Source organism: Salvelinus fontinalis, chromosome 40 (genome assembly GCF_029448725.1).
Source record: "Salvelinus fontinalis isolate EN_2023a chromosome 40, ASM2944872v1, whole genome shotgun sequence".
NCBI lineage: Eukaryota > Metazoa > Chordata > Actinopteri > Salmoniformes > Salmonidae > Salvelinus > Salvelinus fontinalis.
The window spans coordinates 24,611,396-24,634,586 of record NC_074704.1 but is presented as its reverse complement, the minus strand read 5'-3'; positions in this window follow the sequence as shown (position 1 = coordinate 24,634,586).

Here is a 23,191-nt window from a genome sequence, read left to right as displayed (position 1 = left end):
TCTGCTGCTGCCTGCTCGGGACCTCCGGTGCAATAACACGCCTTCCACTGTTCAAGGTTGATCACACGGTGACGAGATGAATGGGAGGCCTTGTGTTTTTCTGCGCCTGAGCCTCGCCTTGCATTCACCCACCATTCAGGGGAGTGGCCAAATCCAGACTTAACCCTTTACTGACCCAGTTTGATGACAACACGGTCCAAGGTTGGTATAGAGAGCAATAGTAATTCTGTCCTTTTATAGGCACTAACTCTGCCATGGTTTGTTGGACAGAGCCATTAGGGAAATGAATGGCATTTTTGTAGTGTTTTTGGATAAACGCCAAAAAATAAGGTCTGTGGTAAACACCGGTTTAGTAGATCTTGTACGTTTTGTTCTATGAGATGATCTTAATCAGCTAACTTCACTTTGTAATTTTTGAACCATTTATATTCTACATTTTCTTTCATAAAGGTCAAGTTAAATGACTGATATCTCATTGAACAAAATGTATAAGATCTTTTAAGCCTGTGTTAACCTCAGCCCTTTTATTTTCTGTGTTTATCCTAAAACCATATTCTTTCTCCATAGGGATGGCTGAATGAACCACAGGTAAACTCATTTCTGGGTTTTATAGACTACATGCTAGCAAGCTCTATTTTGGAAGGAAATGGGCCTAGATATAGCCCTACATGGCCCCACGTTGCAGCTCTACTTTCAATTAATGTCATTTTTAAGAGACTTAGCAAATTCAACATAAATCAAACATTAGCCCACTGTGGTTTTTGTAGAATAACATTGTATTGGTCAGTAAACGGAAATCCTTCATTCACCGATAATGAGTAGGCTTACATTCCAAAACATTATTTGCACTTATTTTGTACATTCTCGCTCCCCCCCCCCCCCCCAATGTTGTGGCGAGCACTTTAGGCTTATGTAATAAAATGACTGATGCAATGATTCACCCAATGTGCACTGTAGCTATTTCACATTAGACCCTCACAGACTTGGCCGCAGCCGATTTGTCAGGTTCCATTTTGTGCGGATCAACGTTGGTTCGTTTGATGTCTAGGGTAGGGAGGGGAGCAGATGGTTTGTACCTGACCCGGGCTTTCTGTTACATTGGTGCCAGCTCATCTGCAACGCTGGCTGGCGCTCAGCTCTGCTTCGAATTCCAGCCGAGCCAGCTCATTCCTTTTCATCTGCCACCGAAACTCGACACCCGAGGGCGAAAAAGCAGCCAGTCGTCCGAGATGAATAGGTTTGCTCAAATTACGGGGCACACAGAAAGAATTTAAGCCTTTTTTCGCCCCTCTCTCTCCGTTTGTTTGCTCAGCTGCCCCCCCCCCCATCAGCCTTCTCTACTCTTCCTGACTCCAAAATACATGACGGTTCATGTGAAGGAAACAGTAGATGAAGTTGGAAGACCGTATGATAATAAACACACAAGGAGCGTGCGCACAAGGTCGGCCATGTGGAATTTGCAACAAGTGAACTTTCCAAGACAGGTTTGTTGAACGAATGTTACCTACCTCTGTATTAAAATAACCTCAGAAGCCTAAACGTTTTGCTTTGTACCACACAGCTTTCAACATAGATCACGAGGGAATGATCAAATAACAACATTAATAAAAAGCACGACTACTATGGCCCACATTCAATTTAATGAAACCTAGGGAATAGTGGCTGTTTTGGAGAAATATAACTACATGTATTTTACATCCACGATTTGGTTTTGAATGACACAAATGTAATATCAAACTAAAAGCCAAAGCTATTCCTCAAAACGATTTCAAAATAACTTTGAGGGTGTTCGTCATTCCATGTAGCCTACAGTATTAGGCCTAGTTAATCTGGAACAATTCCAAAAAGAGCAGCATACTGTATCCTCCCTTTTAACACTTTTATAGTAACTTATTTTTAACCGTTGCCATGTCAATGTTTGTCTCTGGAGGTCATATGAGCGTCTCCCACAAACTCCCCTAAAACATTCACCCTGTATTTTTAGACCAGAAAAGTCAGGGCTTGTCTGAAAGGACGGACGCGTCGGATGGCCAACGTTCTTTCAGTCCCTTACTGTGCTGCTTCTACCATCTCCTCATGGCTACGCAACGAATCGCTAACAACAAGTGCCACTAACATTTCCATGTTTGTTTGTAAGGCCCCGAGGTTGTTCAAGGTTGGGTTTGCCGTGTGCATTTTAGAAGTGATAGCTGTGTCAAAACGACTGCCTAGGCTAACTAGGATAGCCTAGGCTCGTCTGGAGGTTGTCCAAATCCAAACTCTGTTCAAAAGGTCACCCAACAGCCCCGCATGACAAATGGCTGCCGGTCGTGGCTGAACATGTTGCACAATGGTCTGGGCCTCCGCCTGCCACGTCAGCGATTTAAAAGATCTCGCCTGGGGCTTTTGGAAATCCTGTGGGGGGCCACTGTGCTTTGCCGGGTGTGTTATACGGCTGCCTTGAAGTGAGCTAGTGTGGGGGGTGTAAAGGGGCGGGGGATAGGGGGGTGTAAAGGGGCGGGGGGGGGGGGGGGGCACAAAACCAGTGGTCACATTCCAGGGTCCTTTGCTGTCCCAGTAAAAAAATAAAAAAAATAATGTGAAAGGTGTGTGGGGGAATGCTGGGGAGTGGGGGAGATGAGAGGGAAAGAGGGGAGGGTCAAATCCAGCAGCTGCTCTCACTATAATTAGACAGAAAACAGGCAAGGTTCTGCCGCCATTAATCACCCAGCAGCCAACACCAAGGAAGGAACGCGTGCTCTGTTGACTCTCCCAAAGCCTTTATCTGGAAAATAGGTTTTATGGACCGCCCAAATATAGCGATCGACACACAGAGAGTGAACCTCGTATGTATCGTGAAAGTGGGCCCCGTTGCCTAGTTACCGCTCTCTGGCAAAAGTTAACACCAGGCAATGTGGATATGCCACGTCAATCCGCATGCGGAGGGAATAGCTACCCGCTAAGTGGGACCCATATTGGGCATTTATGACATAACTGATGCAGGAAAATTTTGAATTGCTTACTGGGCGAGTGTTCACAATGGTTAGGAGGAAGGGTAAAGCTCATATGTCATTGACTTGTAGGCAAGACAATGATACCGGAGAAGCAGACTGGTCTGGAACAGACTTTTATTGTCCATTGGAAATGTTTTATTGTGGTGACTATCAACAGTTAGATGCCTAGTATTTGATGGTACCAATTTACATGAGATTTGGACTCACATAAGAAATTAAACAAAAACCTAAAATAAGCATTTGAAACCACTTTTTACAGTTTCTATCGAAATGTATTTTCAGCAGGACAATTTAATCCAATTGCGAGATGATTTTCCATTAGACGATTTTCAATATGTTTTAAAAAATATATTTCAGAGGCAAGTTTTTTTTTCTCCTCAACTTCTATAAATTCTTAATTTGTGGATGCTTTCATGTTGGCCTTGATGTTCTGCTTTTCAAAAAAAACACTTTGATTAGTCGTCTTCTAAAGGGACGACGAGGGCCGTCTTATACTGCTTCAAGAAAGATTAGATGGAGTGTGAAGTCTCGTCCAAGAGACGTTTTCAGCTAAGCCTTGTCTCCATCTTCTGCTCTCTGGCAACTTTGAAATGGGGGATCCCAGCCCCAAGGAGTGTGATCTCTGAGATTCCGATGCTTTAAAGTAGATATTTCACATCCTTCCTGTTCCTCTGTGTTGTGTTCGGCTTTGAAAAAGCTTTAAATATAGAGCGCCTTCGACGCTACATGCGCCACATGGGTTTGGCTCCTGATGGGGGGGGGGGGGGGGGAGTGCATGTATTATCTCACTCAGATCTGTGAAATTAATTGCTTTGTAGTTAAATATCCCAACACCGCATGGCACACGGATGGCTCGTCCCCTTTAAGAAAGGAGAGCCCACTTCCTCCCCCGAACCTCCTTTGGTAAATGTGTTACAGCCTTGTTGGCGTTTTGACGAGTGTTGCGCAACCTTTTGTTGTCAAACCAAAGTAGGCCTCTGATATCCACCCCGCCTTTTTTCAGTTTGAGCCAATGATCCAGTGATTTTAAAAGTTGTTTGTGAGTATAATTTTTTTTTATTTTTTTTTTGGGGGGGGGGGGGGGGGGTATTTAGGTTTTTCTGGGGTTTAAATCTGCCACATTATTGAAGGGGCAGAGAAAGCTCTCTGGCCATTGGACTTATTTATATTGGAAACTATTAACCTTTGTCCATGCAAGTCGGCAAAGTAAAGGAATACAAATGTTATCTATGAAATTACAACATTCAACGTTGGGCAATGTGCACTGGGGACGATGAGTGTGAGTGGAATGGACCGTTGCAGAGACAAAGGGTGTTCTCGTATTTGTTCATGTGCGAGGTCAGTACATTGTGGAACACACACGTGAGAGAGTTCAATGAATCTCCTCAGTACATAGAAAGTAGAGACAGTTCCATTCTGTGTGTGGTTCAGTATTCAGTGAAACACATTTTGTCAATCGTCCAACCCTTTATGCCACGTGATTCATCCGTTCTTAGATGATGTACTCTGTGAAATTAATGTGACTGCAATCATAGCATTTGGAGTGATACTACTTTGGCTGCCCTGGGATGAGTAGGTGGCATATGGTCGAGGCAGCATTATGCATCGGCTACAATCCAGAATTGTTGTGTAAGACCTATAGTAACAAGTGGTTTAGCCAGAAAGAGGGACGGACAACACAACAAATCCAGATGACCTATGACCTGTGTATCCCTGCCATGGAGGGATGGCGTGGAAGAGATTCCCTCATCCCCGTCCATCTGATCCAGTCAGCTGATAAGAGCGCTGGGATAATGGTCACCACTGCCAGACAGGCTGGGCGAAATCAGGTCACCACTGTTCGGAAAACAAGGACACAGTTTCTCTTCTTTTTTTCTCTCCTCTTTAAAAAAAGAATGGAAAACAGGGATTTATAGATTGGGCTATTTTCATTGGAGTCATGCAGTTTATATCAGTGGTGTGGTTATTCCTACTCTGATTCCAGCAGTGTGTCACCTATTAGGTTCCAGGGGACAAAGATGGACGTCACACAAGTGCTCTGAGGACCTTGAATTGTCACGACCAGAATGACAAGTCCTCTGTTTTCAAACTTGTAACAGTATAAGCAATACGACATTGTAGGGTTCATTAACCTAACGTCTAGTGATTGGTTGAGAAACAGAGTAGGGCAAAGTGTAAAGCCACCTATCTCTCCATGACCTCGTCTTGAGGGTCATCAAGATAGTTCCGTATCAGCCCCAGACTGTATCACAGCTTTTCTGTTTCTCTTATCAAATGGGACAACGTGATGCTCTAAACATGAGCTCTCGCCAACAGGAGAGGATAGAGGAAGCCATTATGCGCCACCATCAGTGCCAAGAAGCGTCCATCTCTTGACGATTGGATCATTTGAACCCTTTAATATGTGGCTTCCAACTTAGTCAATTGCTTTCTTCATCCCTCTGTCATCCAACCCCTCCAACCTCTCCGTTTATCCTCCTCTCTTCTTCTCTGGTGCTGGAGGAACCTAATTAAGATGGAAGCGGGAGCTGGGAGGGCTCATTCCTCCACTACCTCTTGTTCTTCTTCTTCTACTGCATGATTAATGTCCTGCAGCGCTGCCCCGGCGACGTCTATTTTTAGACAGTGATGTCAAGGGGTGCCAGGATCCTTTGTTGGCCACGATTCACATGATGGATGAAATCATTGCAAAATCCTCTCCCTCTCTCCCCCTCCCTTTCTCTCTCTCTCTGACTCTCTTTTTCTCCCTCTCTCTCGCTGATATTGCAGTGAATCGAGGCTGTGAAATTCTATTTTTTTTCCTCCCCCACATGAAAAACGACACAGCCTCAGAATGTTTTTCTCTCAGATGTTGGAACGCCATTCAATCACAAAACTGGAGCAAGTTGTGAGAGCAGAGATGAAGGGAGAGAGAGAGAGAGAGAGATAAAAGAGAGCAAGAGACGAGGGAGGAAAAATGAAGGCGACAGCTAAAACTGATTTAAACAAGAGAAAGGGAGAAGAAAGCGAAGAAAAAGCAAACCACGGATAGACATTACTCAGTGTTTGCAGCCATATTGGAATCAGCTGATAAAAGATAAAAGCTAGAAGCTTCAGCGTCCCCTGTAAGCCAGACAAAAGCAAAGCAAAGGAGCATGGGTCTTTTTCGCCTGGAGCAGTTGCCCGTATATGCTGATCTTGGGTCAGTGTTGCATTTCCCCCTCTAATGGTTAAGGATAGGGTTGGGGAGTGGAAGCTGATCCTAGACCTGTACCTAGGGGGAAACTTCAACCAGGAGGGCGCAAAACAGGAAATAGAGTAGCAGCAGCTGCTGACTGCAGTGTGATCCTGGCGTCATTCCAGGACGTCGATGTGTCATTGATTGTGTCACAACTCTCTCTCTCCACAGCCATGCCTCAGGGCGTCTGCAGCTCGCTGTGCAGTCTTTGGTGCAGCAGCTAGCTATAGCCCCGGAATGCCTGTCTCTACAGTTTACTCACACCTCCATATTAGCCCTGCCTCACCACTCCTTACTTAGACACACAGATAGACATACACACACACACACACACATAGACACATAGAGGACACACAAACACAGAGGACTGACACTCACACATGCAGAGTAGTAGGACATACATGTGCGCACACACACAGTGTACAGGAATACACATGCTCCAGATATGTACATTCAGAGAAGGATACACAACCACAAACACACAAACACACACAGACACCAGACAGATCAGCTTTGTCTGCCGGGGCCCCGAAATAGCCCACACTTTTCTAAGCTACAGCTAGCTGCCTCGGGGTGTCAATTATAACACATGCCATGTGGCACCAAGGCCCTGCATCAAATCCACGTTAATTTTCAACACACCTTTTACTTGTCACGCGGGGCGGCTTGCAAATAAAAGTGAAACGGACATGTTTCAACTGGGAGACTCTCATTTGAAGAATAAAATGGAAACAGACATGTTCCTAAATCCAACAGCAGGTTAAGAGGGGCAATCATTTGGCTTCATTTCAAAGGGATCGACAAAAGTAAACACACATCACAAAATGAAGCAAATGTTGAAATGTTTGCCCTCCAGCTCTCTTTTCTTCTTGCTGTCTTGGCCTCTGCTTGTTTTGTCTGGGTTGTGTCAAAGGAAGTAAAAAAAGGGTCCACGGTTTGTGTCCTAAATGGCACCCTATTCCCTATATAGTGGACTACTTTTGACCAGGGCCCATAGGGCTCTGGTCAAAAGTAGTGCACTACGTAAGGAATAGGGTGCCATTTGGGATGCAGTATGGATTCAAACATGAATCCCGGCATTAAGGCAACATGCTGTTGCAACAACTGCTGTCTTCGGGGGAAAACCTTCTTACCTCGCCCTGTATTGTTCACAAGCCAACTGACTGGATTTTTCCACCGGTGACCTTTGACCTTGCATTTCCCGCCCAGCGACAGCTCTGACCTATTACAACCAGCCTTGACTCTTCTATCTCATTTCATGGAAACACACTTTTTTTTAGACCTTCCAGGCCAAGATATTTGAATATTTGCTTTTTGTCTAAGCTTTTTTTATTCACCAATGGCTGAAACTAAGTTAAAGTATTGCAATGAACAGTTAATAGTATAGAATAGAACAGATCTGAATATAATTATTTTATTTCCTGTGAAAAGAGTAGATTGCTTTGCAGAGAGAGAGCGATATAGAGGGGGATAACAGAGAGAGACAGGCATGCACTCATTGCTCACTCACCGCTCCTTGCAGTTACGTAACCCTGACTGTGAATAATGCTGCTGATTTCTAACATCTCAGCAGATCAAAGGGCCTTCCCTTTTTTTCAAGGCATCTGCTGCTGTGCCTGTTAGAAATATGACTTTATTTTTCTGTGTTCCTGGCAGCTGGTGTGTATGCAATTGCCAGCACTTACTGTAAGTGATTTATCCCCCCCAAAAAATTCAGTTCATATGTTGCAATACAGGCCCACACAAAATGCCCACCAGAAGAAAAAAATGGATGGGACACGGAAGGAAGAGAGTGGAGACATATAACCACAGTACATTTGTATTGCTTGCCCTCAAATGAAACACTTATAAGCACACATATGCAGACATATACATAACACACACACAACCACCCACCCACACACACCCACTGATGCACTCAAACACACAAATACTCACTCCCCACACCGGATCTTTTTGATCCCTGGCTATTCATTCCAGGGGTGGGGCAGGCAGGCTGGATCTCAACACCAAATCACATCACCCTCTCTCCCTTCATTCCCAAGCCAGGGATTTTTTAAATGATAGCCTTTGCATGGTAGCTAAAAACACAGGGAACATGGGAGCATTCTCTTTCTCCTCTCTATTATTGTTAGTGGAGCATATCTGGTACACTCTTAGAAAAAAAGGTGCTATCTAGAACCTGAAAGGGTTCTTCAGCTGTCCCCACAGGAGAACCCTTTGAAGAACCCTTTTTGGTTCCAGGTAGAACCCGTTTGAGTTCTATGTAGAACCCTTTACACCAAGGGTTCTACCTGGGAACCAGAAGCGGTTCTACCTGGACCCAAAAAGGGTTCTCCAATGGGGACAGCCGAAGAACCCTTTTGGAACCCTTTTTTTCTAAGAGTGTACACAGTCATGATTCAAGTAGGAAAGAGAAGGTCTCCTCCGTTTGTCTCCTCCCTCTTCCTCCCTCCATCTTGTCTGTACCGTTCCACTGGCAGTCAGGCAGCGCTGGGATTTGTGGGAAGAGAAAAGTATCCAATGTCATCCGAAGCCACATGGAAAGTTGTCCACTGGGCCAAGCAGGATATGTTTAGAAGGGAGGTGGGGGGGGGGGTCACATATCTGTGAGAGGGGATGTTTGAGTCTGCTGGGCTTGCTGCCAAATGGGAGGGAGGGAAGTAGGATGAGGTTGGGGCGTTGGTTAATGTTCTGAATGTGGCCTGGCAGTATTTCAGCTCAGCCAGCTTGCAGGCAGCAGCCAGCAGGAACCAGCAGCACCTGTTTCTGGAAACTTCTGCTCTTTGGCCCACTTATAAGCATCAGGCATGACTTGGATGTCAATGATTACCGAACTGTCAATGTCTGAGTGCTTTTCAAGAGAGGTGTCCCAAAAGGAGTGTGTGTGTGTGTGTGTCTGTGTGTAATTGACAGGATATATCAATAGAGACGAAAGCTTTGATGTCAATGTGGTATAAAGGGAAGCTACATGGCAAGAAACACAAGAATCATCAAGAGAGTTCACAAGAGCCTTTTGGCAGTTAATTTCCCTCAGACATGCGGTAAAACCTCACCAAGAAAAAAGTAATACAAGCAAAACAGTTGAGTCGTTTCCAAACTGAACTCCGACCCTAATGACATAAAGGCTATTTACTCGGTTGAAAGTCGTGCACACAGAGAAGTGGAGAGTTAATGACAGAGATTGAGAGCAGGGGAGAGACCGAGAGAGAGCGGGAGAGAGAGAAAATGGCTTCCTGCATTGATCTCCATTAATATTCTCTCGTCCACTTAGGTCACTGGAGCGTCACAATCAATCTCTGATAGGTGTATTCCTGGCCTGGACACTCATGGAAATTACAGGGATGCAGAATTCTTTTTTATCTGGAATTTTTGGAAAAGAAAATGTAGAATTTACAAAACTCATATGTATTACAGATTCGGCGGTACAACTTTACATTAAAGTGCCATTTAGGTACCTTGATATAAAGTGTTAACAAATTAGAAATATTTGTAGTATTAGTAGTATTTGTGATTCAAATACAGTAAAGACTTGAGAATTTTAGAATACTTAGATAATCAGGACTAATGTATATATTTAACGGATGCTTCTTGGCACTAGGGCAATCTTCTTTAACGTGATATTCATCAACATAAAAAGTCCCACTTATCTGGGCTGTGGGCCAGGTAATCCGGGTTGCTATGGCAAGCGAGGGAGAAAGACGGACGGCCTGTTTATTGGGCCGGACGCCAGTTTGACAATGTGCTGACTGGCCCCTTCGGAATTCCAACCTGGACAGATGTGTGGCCTGTTAGTTGGGTCTGACCCCCTCAAATTCTCTCACTATTTGCTCCCTTGCCCTGGGTGGGTGTTGTGGGGTAGGGAGGGGGCAGAGGGTGTTATGTTCTGACAGAAGGCATGACAGGTCGTATAAATAGACCCGGAGACCAATCGGACTCCAACACGCACTCCCACCGGTCCGCAACACCTAACATTTCCAAAGTTGACCCCTTCTGGGAGACGAAGAGAAGGATTTTGGTGGGGTGGGGGGGGGGTGGGCATTTTTGGCAAGTGGGGTGAGGTGCTTTTTTTGGAATACGTTATATTTAAACTCTGAGAACCCCCCTACAGCCCCCCCACCCCCAAAAACACTCTGTAACTCTGACCACCCCTCTGCTAATTCAATACCAACACCCCCACTTTGTTTATTTGTATTATTAAACAGGACACCCTGGCTTGTAAATGCTATTTTCAGGGGGGGCTGTCCACATTAATATTGCATGGCATAGCCTAATTTTTCCGTTTCTTGGGGCTAATCCTCAGTGGTGGAAACACAAGGCTACATTTTCCGGCCAAACACTGGAGTTACAGTTGAAGTCGGAAGTTTACATACACTTAGGTTGGAGTCATTAAAACATGTTTTTCAACCACTCCACAATTTTCTTGTTAACAAACTATAGTTTTAGCAAGTCGGTTGGGACGTCTACTTTGTGCATGACACAAGTAATTTTTCCAATAATTGTTTACAGACAGATTATTTCGCTTATTGTATCACAAGGGGGTCAGAAGTTTACATACACTAAGTTGACTGTGCCTTTAAACAGCTTAGAAAATTCCCGAAAATGATGTCATGGCTTTAGAAGCTTCTGACATCATTTGAGTCAATTTGAGGTGTACCTCTGGATGAATTTCAAGGTCTACCTTCAAACTCAGTGCTTCTTTGCTTGACATCATGGGAAAAACAAAAGACATCAGCCAAGACCTCACAAACAAAAAAGTAGTTCTCCAGAAGTCTGGTTCATCCTTGGGAGCAATTTCCAAATGCCTGAAGGTACGACGTTCATCTGTACAAACAATAGTGCACAAGTATAAACACCATGGGACCAAGCAGCCGTCATACTGCTCAGGAAGGAGACACGTTCTGTCTCCTAGAGATGAACGTACTTTGGTGCTAAAAGTGCAAATCAATCCCAGAACAACAGCAAAGGACCTTGTGAAGATGCTGGAGGAAACAGGTACAAAACTATCTATATCCACTGTAAAACAAGTCCTATATCAACATAACCTGAAAGGCCACTCAGCAAGGAAGAAGCCACTGCTCCAAAACCGCCATAAAAAAGACAGACTATGGTTTGCAACTGCACATGGGGACAAAGATCGTATTTTTTGGAGAAATGTCCTCTGGTCTGATGAAGCAAAAATAGAACTGTTTGGCCATATTGACCATCGTTATGTTTGGAGGGAAAAGGAGGATGCTTGCAAGCTGAAGAACACCATCCCAACTGTGAAGCACGGGGGTGGCAGCATCATGTTGTGTGGGTGCTTGCTGCAGGAGGTACTGATGCACTTCACAAAATAGATGGAATCATGAGGAAGGAAAATTATGTGGATATATTGAAGCAACAACTCAAGACATCAGTCAGGAAGTTAAAGCTTGGTCACAAATGGGTCTTTCGAATGGACAATGACCCCAAGCATACTTCCAAAGTTGTGGCAAAATGGCTTAAGGACAACAAAGCCAAGGTATTGGAGTGGCCATCACAAGGCCCTGACCTCAATCCAATAGAACATTTGTGGGCAGAACTGAAAAAGCGTGTGCGAGCAAGGAGGCCTTACAAACCTGACTCAGTTACACCAGCTCTGTCAGGAGGAATGGGTTCAAATTCACCCAACTTATTGTGGGAAGCTTGTGGAAGGCTACTTGAAACGTTTGACCCAAGTTAAACAATTTTAAAGGCAATGGAACCAAATACTAATTGAGTGTATGTAAACTTCTGACCCACTGGGAATATGATGAAAGAAATAAAAGCTGAAATAAATCATTCTCTCTACTATTATTCTGACATTTCACATTCTTAAAATATAGTGGTGATCTTAACTGACCTAAGACAGGACATTTTTACAAGGATTAAAAGTCATGAATTGTGAAAAACCGAGTTTTAATGTATTTGGCTAAGGTGTATGTAAACTTCCAACTTCCACTGTAAGCCTGATAGTGAAAATAAATTGTATATATATATACATATATAAAAGGTTTCTCGATAAAATACTCCCATTAATATCACACTTGAAAAGTGAATTCAATAGATTTTCCCTGTTTTGATTCAGACTGAATGCGTGATATTTGTGCTGGGAAAGTTTCAGATGATGTACGTATCGATCTTTGCCAAGTAAACAACATGTTTTTACTTGTTTTTCACTCTGGGAACACGTTTGTGTAAAACTGCAATGAGTAAGAAGATAGATTTGACAAACCATGCAGCAACATGGGGAAATATTGAGATGATCAACGATGCTATTGCATGCAAAGGGTGAAGGAGTGGGTTTATCAGTTCATACATTTCTCCATCCAAAAGTATCTGAAAAGACACGTTTACTTCATCAGCAACATAAACTATCAAGATATACATTTCAGTAGTTATTAATGGTTATAATGCATTTATAAACGATTAACTGACAATGAATTACGTAAAATTCCCTTTATAAACGTAACCTTATTGTAAAGTGTTACCCACATTTCTTCTATAGCATGCCACACACATAGAAATAGGAAACTGGTTGCTGCATGCAGAAACATGGAGAAGGTCATACCAGTTCACATGGAAATGTACAGTGAAAATGGTTGTGACCGATTGTATGTAACGAAATGGAGAAATACGACGAGGATGGGTGGTGCCAGTTCCATGCCCTGACATGGAGTAAACCACCCTTGGCCTTTAGGCCAGCTGCCTCTGCCAAGTGTGTGTGTGTGTGTGTGTGTGTGTGTGTGTGTGTGTGTGTGTGTGTGTGTGTGTGTGTGTGTGTGTGTGTGTGTGTGTGTGTGTGTGTGTTATGTGACTGAGACCCAAATAGAGGACCCATCTGTTATTTTAGGGCCTTTTGGAGGTGAGTCACCTTGGGGAGGGGAGCATTCTATTAGCAAACTGTTGCGCAAACATAGCACTGCACTTGACTTTAAAGGCAATTTCCCTGACGTTCATGGAGATTGCATTCGCGGTGAACTCTGCGCCGTCTCCACATTGTGTGTTTGAATCCCAGCCAATGTTCTGCTGGCATGTCTTCATGCATGTGGATGTAGTGTACGTGTGGGTATAACAAAGATTCTGGTAACTAACCTAAGATACACCACCGGTGTTGCTTCCAATGGGTGCAAATGAAGCATAGTGGGCAGAACAAGCAAGGGGGTGGGCAGAGCTAAGAACAAGCTAGTATCACGTGTGCCATATTTGGTGGTGAGAAGACGTTCTGCACGGATGTTCAGATTTATAGGTGAGATATCTTGCTCCATTGTGGGTTTACTGTACCGTGCCTTCAGAAAGTACTCACAACCCTTGACTTTTTAGTTGCATTACAGCCTGGACTTAAAATGGATTAAATCGAGATTTGTTTCTCACAGGTCTACACCCAATACCCCATGAAGTCAAAGTGGAATTGTGTTTTTCAGATGTTTTGTGCTCAACCTCTTTGTTATGGCAATTCTAAATAAGTTCAGGAGTAAAAATGTGCTTAACAAGTCACGTAATAAGTTGCATGTGCAATAATAGTGTTTAACATGATTTTTTAATGACTACCTCATCTCTGTACCCCACACATATACAATTATCTGTAAGGTCCATCAGTCAAGCAGTGAATTTCAAACACAGATTCAACCACAAAGATCAGGGTATGCTTGTCATTGGTAAGAACTAGTGAGTTTTTTATGCCTAAAAGAAATGGAATATAGCTAAGCACAGGCAAAATCTTAGAGGAAAACCTGGTTCAGTCTGCCTTCCAACAGACACTGGGAGATAAATTCAGCGGACAATAACCTACAACACAAGGCCAAATATACACTGGAGTTGCTTACCAAGACGACATTGAATGTTCCTCAGTGGCCTAATTACAGTTTTGACTTAACATCGGCCTGAAAATCTATGACAAGACTCTTTAGCAATTATCAACAACCAACTTGACAGACCTTGAAGAATTAAAAAAAATAGTGTGCAAATATTGTACAATCCAGGTTTGCAAAGCTCTTGCCCAAAATGATTCACAGCTGTAATTGCTGCCAAAGGTGATTCTAACTCAAGGGGGTTAAATACTTACAGTATCTAATCAAGATATATTAGTGTTTTATTAAAAAATTTAAATTGAAAATTAAATCAATTTCAATCCAACTTTGTAACAACAAAATGTGGAAAAAGTCAACGGGTATGAATACATTTCTGTAATATTTTATTCAACTTATTTTTGTTGCAGTTTTTTTTGGAGGGGAGGTGAATAATTTCTGAATGTGTCACACCCTGATCTGTTTCACCTGTCTTTGTGATTGTCTCCACCACCCTCCAGGTGTCGCCCATCTTCCCCATTATCCCTGTGTATTTATACCTGTGTTCTCTGTTTGTCTGTTGCCAGTTCGTCTTGTTTGTCAAGACAACCAGCGTTTTTGTGTCAGCTCATGCTTTTCCCCAGTCTCTCTTTTCTTGTCCTCCTGGTTTTTGACCCTTGCCTGTCCTGACCCTGTACCCACCTGCCTGATCACTCTGCCTGACCCTGAGCCTGCCTGCCGTCCTGTACCTTTGCCCACCTCTGGATTACCGACCTCTGCCTGACCGGAGCCTGCCTGCCATCCTGTACCTTTGCCCCTGTTGCTGTAATAAACATTGTTACTTCAGCACGGTCTGCATCTGGGTCTTACCTTGATACCTGATAGAACGAACTGGCCATGACTGACCCAGCAGACCTGGGCCAGCTGCACAACTCCATCTCCACCCAGGGAGCCACCATCGGTATGCACAAGGAATTGCTTCGTGGCCTTGTGGAGTGGGTCCAAACATTGGCTGAATGCCATGACTGGGTGTTGGACAGTTTGCTGGAGCAAGTCCATGGGTTGTCTGGGAGGCCGCCTACCACGGTGGTAACCCCACAGCACCTCAGTGACTCAGCTGCTAGCAGCGCCATCTCATCGGTCACTCCACCTTTTCGGGAGAAGTGAGGAAGGTCTTTGATTCTCCGGGCGAAAGGCCGCCCGGGAGCTAATCCAGCTTCGACAGGACTCCCGCAGTGTAGCTGACCAGTCCAAGTCTCTCCGGGTTCTCATTGACTCTGGGGCCGACAAGAGCTTTTTGGACGCTACCCTGGCATCCGAGCTATACATCCCCACTCAGCCCCTCTCCATTCCCATGGACGTTAGAGCACTGGATGGGAGCTCTATAGGCTGAGTCATCCACAACACCACTCCCATCAACCTATGGGTGTCGGGGAACCACAGCGAGGCTATCCAGTTCCTGCTCATCAAGTCCCCGCTGATTCCTGTGGTATTGAGATTCTCCTGGCTCCAATGACACAATCCCCTCAATAACTGGTCTACTGATGCCATCATGGGCTGGAGCATGTTCTGCCACACCCATTGCCTGAAGTCAGCACAACTTGCCCTGGGACGTCTTCCTGGGGGCTCGGAAGGTGCCCCGGACCTCTCCGCCATTCCCGTGGAGTACCAGGACCTCCGAGGGGTATTCAGCAAGGCCCGGTTCACATTGCTTCAACTGCACCGACCCTTTGACTGCGGGATTGACCTTCTCCCTAGTATCACGACGCCCCAGGGACGTCTGTAATCTCTGTCGGGAGAGACCAAGGCTATGGATACCTGCATTCGGGACTCCCTAGCTGCTGGATTTATCCGTCCCTCTTCCTCACCTGCTGGTGCAGGATTCTTCTTTGTGGAGAAAAAAGACACGACCCTGCGCCCGTGCATTGACTACCGGGGACTCAATGACATTACGGTTAAGAACCGTTACCCGCTACCACACATCTCCTTGTCCTTCGAGCCTCTCCAAGGGACCACTGTGTTTTCCAAGTTGGATTTACGGAACGCCTACCACCTGGTGCGGATACGAGAGGTGAACAAGTGGAAGACCGCCTTTAACACAGCCAGCCAGTGGCCACTACGAGTATCTGGTCATGCCCTTTGGCCTCACCAACTCCCCTGCTGTGTTCCAGGCTCTGGTGAATGATGTCCTCTTCAACATGTTGAAACGGATCGTCTTCGTCTACATTGATGACATCCTCGTCTTCTCCTGCTCCCCTCAAGAGCACTGGCTCCACGTCCGGCAGGTCCTTCAACGCCTTCTGGAGAATCAGCTGTTTGTGAAGGCGGAGAAATGCGAGTTCCATCGTTCCACTATCCACTTTCTGGGTTACATCATCTCTGCTGGGAGTGTCCAGATGGATTCCGGGAAGGTGAGAGCAGTGATGGATTGGCTTCAGCCTACGTCCAAGGTGCAGCTGTAATGTTTCCTGGGGTTCACCAACTTCTGTCAGCGCATAATCTGGGGTTACAGCACCTTGGCTTCCCCCCAGTTAGCACTGACCTCGCCAAGGTAATGTTCACGTGGTCTCCAGCTGCTGACCGGGTGTTCCAGGACCTCAAACATCGCTTCACCACAGCTCCCATCCTGGTTCATCCTGACCCATCTCGTCAGTTCGTGGTGGAAGCTGAGGCTGAGGATATCGGAGTGGGGGCTGTCCTGTCCCAGCATTCTGCCCTTGACTTCAAGCTAAATCCTTGTGCCTTCTCCCATTGTCTCAACGCCATGGAAAGGAACTACGATGTGGGGAATCGTGAGCTTCTCGCAGTGAAGTTGGCGTTGGAGGAATGGATGCATTGGCTGGAGGGGGCGGAACATCCGCTCATCGTGTGGACTGACCACAAGAATCTGGAGTATCTCCACACTGCCAAGCGCCTCAACTTCAGCCAAGCCAGATGGGCCCTGCTGTTCACACGAATCAACTTCTCCCGCTCATACCGTCCGGGATCCAAGAATGGCAAGCTGGATGCTAGCCCCACGACTACTACCTTGGAACCCGAGACCATGCTTCCCACTTCATGCCTGCCGATGGCACTCAGCTGGGGAATAGGGAAGCAGGTCCGTGAGGCACAGCGTTCCCAGCCGAACCCCTGGGGGGGGGGGGGGGGGGGGGGGGGGTCTGATAACCGGATGTTTGTTCCTGATGCCGTCCGCTCCGCGGTCCACTCTTCCAGGCTTGCCTGCCACCCGGGTGTCTGTCGGACCCTGGCCTTTGTGCGTCAGCGCTTTTGGTGGCCAACTATGGTTCCTGACGTGTCTGTATTCTTCGCCACTTGCACGATGTGTGCACAGAACAAGAATCCTCTGCAATCTCCGGCTGGTCTCCTCCAACCTCTGCCTGTCCCCCACCGTCCCTGGTCTCATATCTCCCTGGACTTTGTCACGGGTCTTCCTCCGTCTGATGGCAACATCGCCATCCTGACCGTGGTGAATCGGTTTTCCAAAGCCGCCCACTTCATTCCTCTCCCCCAAACTACCCTCTGTCAAAGAGACGGCCCAGCTTCCGGATCCATGGACTGCCCGTAGACATGGTCTTCAACCGGGGACCTCAGTTCTCGTCCCAGTTCTGGAAGGCGTTCTTCACCCTCATTTTGTCATTGGCCAGCCTGTCCTCCGGGTTCCACTCCCAGTCCAACGGCCAGTCGGAGCGAGCCAACCAGGATCTCAAAACTACCCTGCGCTTCCTGGTCTCTGCCAACCCCACCACCTGGAGCCAGCAGTTTGTGTGGATCGAATACGCCCGCAAAACCCTTCCCTACTCTTCCACGGGCCTATCTCCCTTTGAGTGTTCCCCTGGGGTATCAGCCCCCGCTCTTCCCTGAGCAGGAAGAGGAGGTTGGCATACCTTCTGCCCAGATGTTTGTCTGCCACTGTCGTCATACCTGGAGGAGAGCCCGGTCGGCCCTCCACAAGACCACCTCCAGGTATCGACGACAAACGGATCGCCATCGGACCCCGGCCCCCCGGTATCGTCTCGGGCAGAAGGTATGGCTGTCCAGCCGGTATCTGCCCCTCCGGGTGTAGTCTCAAAAACTGTCCCTCCAGTTTATCTGTTGCTCCGTACCCTTCGTATTCATCCTACATTCCATTAAGCCCGTGTCTCACAGCCCTTTGTCTTCTATTTCCAGGCCCACCCCTCCTCCCACCCCTCCTCCCAGTGTCTTGATGGCCATCCGTACACAGTGAGATGCCTCCTGAGGGTTCGACCACGTGGCAGGGGTTTCCAGTACCTGGTTGACTGGGAGGGTTATGGCCCGAAGGATAGGTGCTGGGTCCCCGCTAGAGACATCCTGGACCCAACCCTCATTGCCGACTTCCACCACCGGCACCCCGGTCAACCAGGTATGCGCACTGGTAGGATGCCAGGTGGTGCCACTGGGGGGGGGGGTACTGTCACACCCTGAACTGTTTCACCTGTCTTTGTAATTGTCTTCCCCCCTCCAGGTGTCGCCTATCTTCCCCATTATCCCATGTGTATTTAGACCTGTATTCTCTGTTTGTCTGTTGCCAGTTCGTCTTGTTTGTCAAGTCAACCAGCATTTTTGTGTCAGCTCATGCTTTTCCCCAGTCAGTTTCTCGTCCTCCTGGTTTTTGACCGTTGCCTGTCCTGACCCTGTACCCACCCACCTGACCACTCTGCCTGCCTCTGACCCTGAGCCTGCCTGACGTCTTGTACCTTTGCCCCACCTCTGGATTACCGACCTCTGCCGGTCTGCATCTGGGTCTTACCTTGATACCTGACAGTATGTGTATGCATTCATAGCCGTAACCTTATCTACACGTGGTTTCCAGCATGTCCATGTGTTCTGTCTCTGTATACTTGTGTAAAGTGAGAAGGCCCCCTTGCTCATGTAAAACAGTGAAAGCCAACCCCAGCTACAGTGAATCAGTTATATTTAGACACGGGGGTTCAACTCCAACGCCACAACCGTCACCCCATCGAAGCACAACGTGCGTACAGCATTGTATTCTATTACACAGGGCAGGGGGCTTAGCATTAGTGCTTTGCACCCGTCAAGTACACTCATAGGAAAAAATGGTGCTATCTAGAACCAAGAAGGGTACTTCGACTACCCCCATCTACACTGGCTACACCCTTTGAAGAGCCCATTTTGGTTCCAGGAAGTCCTTTTGGTTCCAGGTAGAATCATTTTGGGTATCATGTAGAACCCTTTAGCGGTTAGAGCATTGGGACAGTAACCAAAAGGTTGCTTGTTCGAATCCCTGAGCCAGCAAGGTGGAAAAATCTGCCGTTCTGCCCTTGGTCAACGCAGTTAACCCCCACAACAACTGCCCCCTGGGTGCCGACGTCGATTTAAGGCAGCCCCCTGCACTTCTCTAATTCAGAGGGATTGGGTTAGATGCGGAAGACACATTTTGGTTGAATGCATTCAGTTGTGCAACTGACTAGATATACCCTTTCCCTTCCCAAAAAGGGTTCTCCTATAGGGACAGCCGCAGAAACCTTTTGGAACCCTTTTTTCTAAGAGTGTAGAGGATTTAGCGATCGGATGTCACAATGTGTCTGTTGAACCAATCAAGGACAACCTCCTCTCCCGTCTGACACTCTCTCTCCCCTTTCGTCGACCTAAAAGGAGGGAAGGAGGAAAACCAATCGGCATGGATGGAGGCAATGGAACAAAGCCAACACCTTGACTAAGCAGAGAGAGAGAAAGCTGCCCTAGGTGATGGATATTGCTGGCCTGACACCCTATCCTATGTCCATAACGTGGGATGAGAGGAGTGGTTAGAGCTAGCATCGGAGGCACATTTTACATATAAGCTTTCCAGTACACAAACATATAGACAACACATGCAGTGCACACACACGATCAAAGCCACTTGACCAACACAGCTGTTACCAACAAAGCCTATACACACACTGGCACACGTAGCCACTCTTTGACAGATAGACACCCATCATAAATCAGTCCCACACAGACACACTCTGATACATACTGTCACTTGTAGTTTCCAACACCCACCTCTCTCTCTCTCTCTCTCTCTCTCTCTCTCTCTCTCTCTCTCTCTCTCTCTCTCTCTCTCTCTCTCTCTCTCTCTCTCTCTCTCTCCTCTCTCTCTCTTCTCTCTCTCTCTCCTCTCTCTCTCTCTCTCTCTCTCTCTCTCTCTCTCTCTCTCTCTCTCTCTCTCTCTCTCTCTCTCCTCTCTCTCTCTCTCTCTCTCTCTCTCTCTCTCTCTCTCTCTCTCTCTCTCTCTCTCTCTCTCTCTCTCTCTCTCTCTCTCTCTCAATACCCTCTCTCTCTCTCTCTCTCTCTCTCTCTCTCTCTCTCTCTCTCTCAATACAGGAGGTTGTTCTATAGTAGCTACTGTCAACCCGTCCATCTCTTTTCTTTCCTTTGCTACTAGCCTGGTTGCCAGATCCATTCCAGCTCCAGCCAACAGCCAAACCTGACAACAACATCAACCGCCAATGTTTGCTAGAGCAGAAACAGAACTGGCAACCCAGCTACCCTGCTCCCATCTCAACAGAGCATCGTATCTTATCACTCAAAGAGATGTGGCAGCACATTTCACCTTCCTTGATTTGGTCTACACTGGCTCACAGTTACACTGTCCAGGGGCCAATGGAAAGGGTGGATAGAAGTGTGTGTGTGTGTGTGTGTGTGTGTGTGTGTGTGTGTGTGTGTGTGTGTGTGTGTGTGTGTGTGTGTGTGTGTGTGTGTCTGGGTTTCCTGGAAACCACCCGCCATGTGCTCTAACAGGAACTCTGTCTGTCAGCTTAGCAGATCTCTGTGCCATGGAGTCTAAACAAGCTACTGTACGTAGTCTGTCCAGCACCCTCTTAGCACTAGAGGCCAGACTGACTGACGGACAACCAGGAGGGCAAAGAAACAAGTTAACATTAAAACATGTTCCAATTAATCTGCACTAAATGTTAAAAAAAGACTGCGTACTGCCATGTGCTTTATTGACAACATATCAACCCTCAGGTCTTCATCAGGTTTCTCTGATTGGTTTGCAAACATTCGCCAAGTTGAACGCACCTCTGATGTAATGTAACATAGCGATAATGTCTTTGAGACATGGCATAAAATCAGGGTGGGACATTGGAAGGACCTGAGAGTTGACAGCTTTAAGATTAAACAGTCCATTCATGATTAATAAGAGGGAAAACTGTGGCTTCGAACGCTACTCAGGTTGTGTATGTGTGTGTGTGTGTGTGTGTGTTTTCTACCCAGAAAGTCCCTGATTCCGATAACAAGGTGAAAATCCACTGACACAACTTCCTACCATCCATTCCCTTTTGTATCCCTGGTGACAATGCGCTGCAATCAGTCCTGGAGATCTACGGAACCAATCAATGGTTTGGCTCAAGGGTTAGCCTACCTCCAGAGTTTGTTTACGTCCCAAATAGCACCCTATTCCCTATTTAGTGCAACACTTATTTCCCCAGAGCCTTACGGGAGAGGCCTATGGGCCCTGATCAAAAATAGTGCACTATAAAGGGAAAAGGGTGCCATTTGGGAAGCAGTCTTTGCCTTTGCTTCTCGCTAATGAAAAACAGGAGTGAACTGGACCGCCATTGATCTCCGCGTCGGCTAAAGTGCAAGTCATCAGTGTTTGATTAGTGTGGCTGTACAGTCTCTTACCCTAGCACTGTGTCTTCTTATCCCACTGGTTATCCCTCCTATCCGTTCTTGCAAAGGCTAGTGATGCGGCGCCTAGCAAAGGCTACCTCTAAGCTTGGTGTGATGTGCAGGCCGAGTGTACTAAATCGAAGACTAGCATGTTTGGGACACACAGCTGTAGACCCTTAGCTAAGTGTGACTTTATTTAAGATCCTAAATGAGAAAACGGTATCGTGGCGACGGCGTTGATGTCATCCCGAAAGAAACGGAAGAGTCTTACACCTCTCTGGATTGCCTCTGCCATTACTTTAATTAAAATGGTGCGGAGAGAGAGAAAGAAAGAAAGAAAGAGAGAGAGGGAGAAAGAGAGAGAAAGGGCCCTTTCCCTCTTTGTAGGGAGAACAAAACAAAGAGGATTAATGCTGAAATGGTGAACCTTTTCCTGATTAAACCCACAAGGGGAGATCACAGCGAGGTCCAGAGTGAAGCAGCAGGATTGCTGCATTCTCTGTGTTGTTGTCAGTGGCGGGCTATTGTTGCTGTCAGCAGGTTGCAGTGAAAAATGTGTAAATGGTGCTCGAACCCTGAGAAATTGACGACACAACTGCAGCCATGGTTGCATATGAGAAAAACAAAACATGTAAATGAAATTGAAGAGAAAAGGAGAGAGATGAACAAGAAACGTCACAAAATATAGGTATAATGTAGCCTACTCATTAGCATTGTCACTGTTTTGTAATGGGATTTTTTAGCACTGTTAGCATTGCCTTCATCCGATGTTTATATGACGTCAGCCATAATGGTTTTCGGGAGGAGGTTAGCAAGCAATAACATCTGCTCATGTGTATGTGACCAATACAATTTGATTTGATTTGAAGTCCTATCCCAAGCGTTCAAATATTACAAAGTGAGAATACCGTATGGCATGCAGTCTACCAGGTACTCTTTGTTGGGTAGCCTCGGCGAGCTAGCGACGTGTGCCGTTGCTAGCAACATGGCCAATCACCATGGCTCTGCTCCCTTTGTTTTCTCCGTAGTGTTTACTTGGAACTGGCGTTTACAGCTTTTCCTTGAACGGCCATGAATCGCTGACTCTGTCTAAGCTTCGTGTCAGGAACAGTGCCTTCGTGACAGAGTTGAAATGTCGAGGAGGAACACTCTGTAGCATGTGTTGGGGGACGATGATATATGACCAAGGCCAAATACCTGGCCCACTGCCCCCCGCTGGAAGAGGTTGTTGGCCTGGGAGAGATCAGCTGAGATACAAGCTGCTGTGGCTGGGATTCTTTTAGGGGGTGAAGGGGGGGGGGGGTTGGGGTGGCTGAGGGGGTGATGACTGGTTAAGGCATCTTTCCCCTAAAATAGCCTGCGTCGTCGCTACGGGAGGGGGCGAATACACTACCATGGTAACGGGGACTTGTTTATGCACAAACACCTCCCTGTGCCTAACGATGACCTTTAAGTCCTCTCTTGATGTGTGCACCAAAATAGTTTTGGACGCTCTCCCATTCTCACGTACACATTCTCACGTACACACACACACAAACGCATGGCAGCAGCACAGA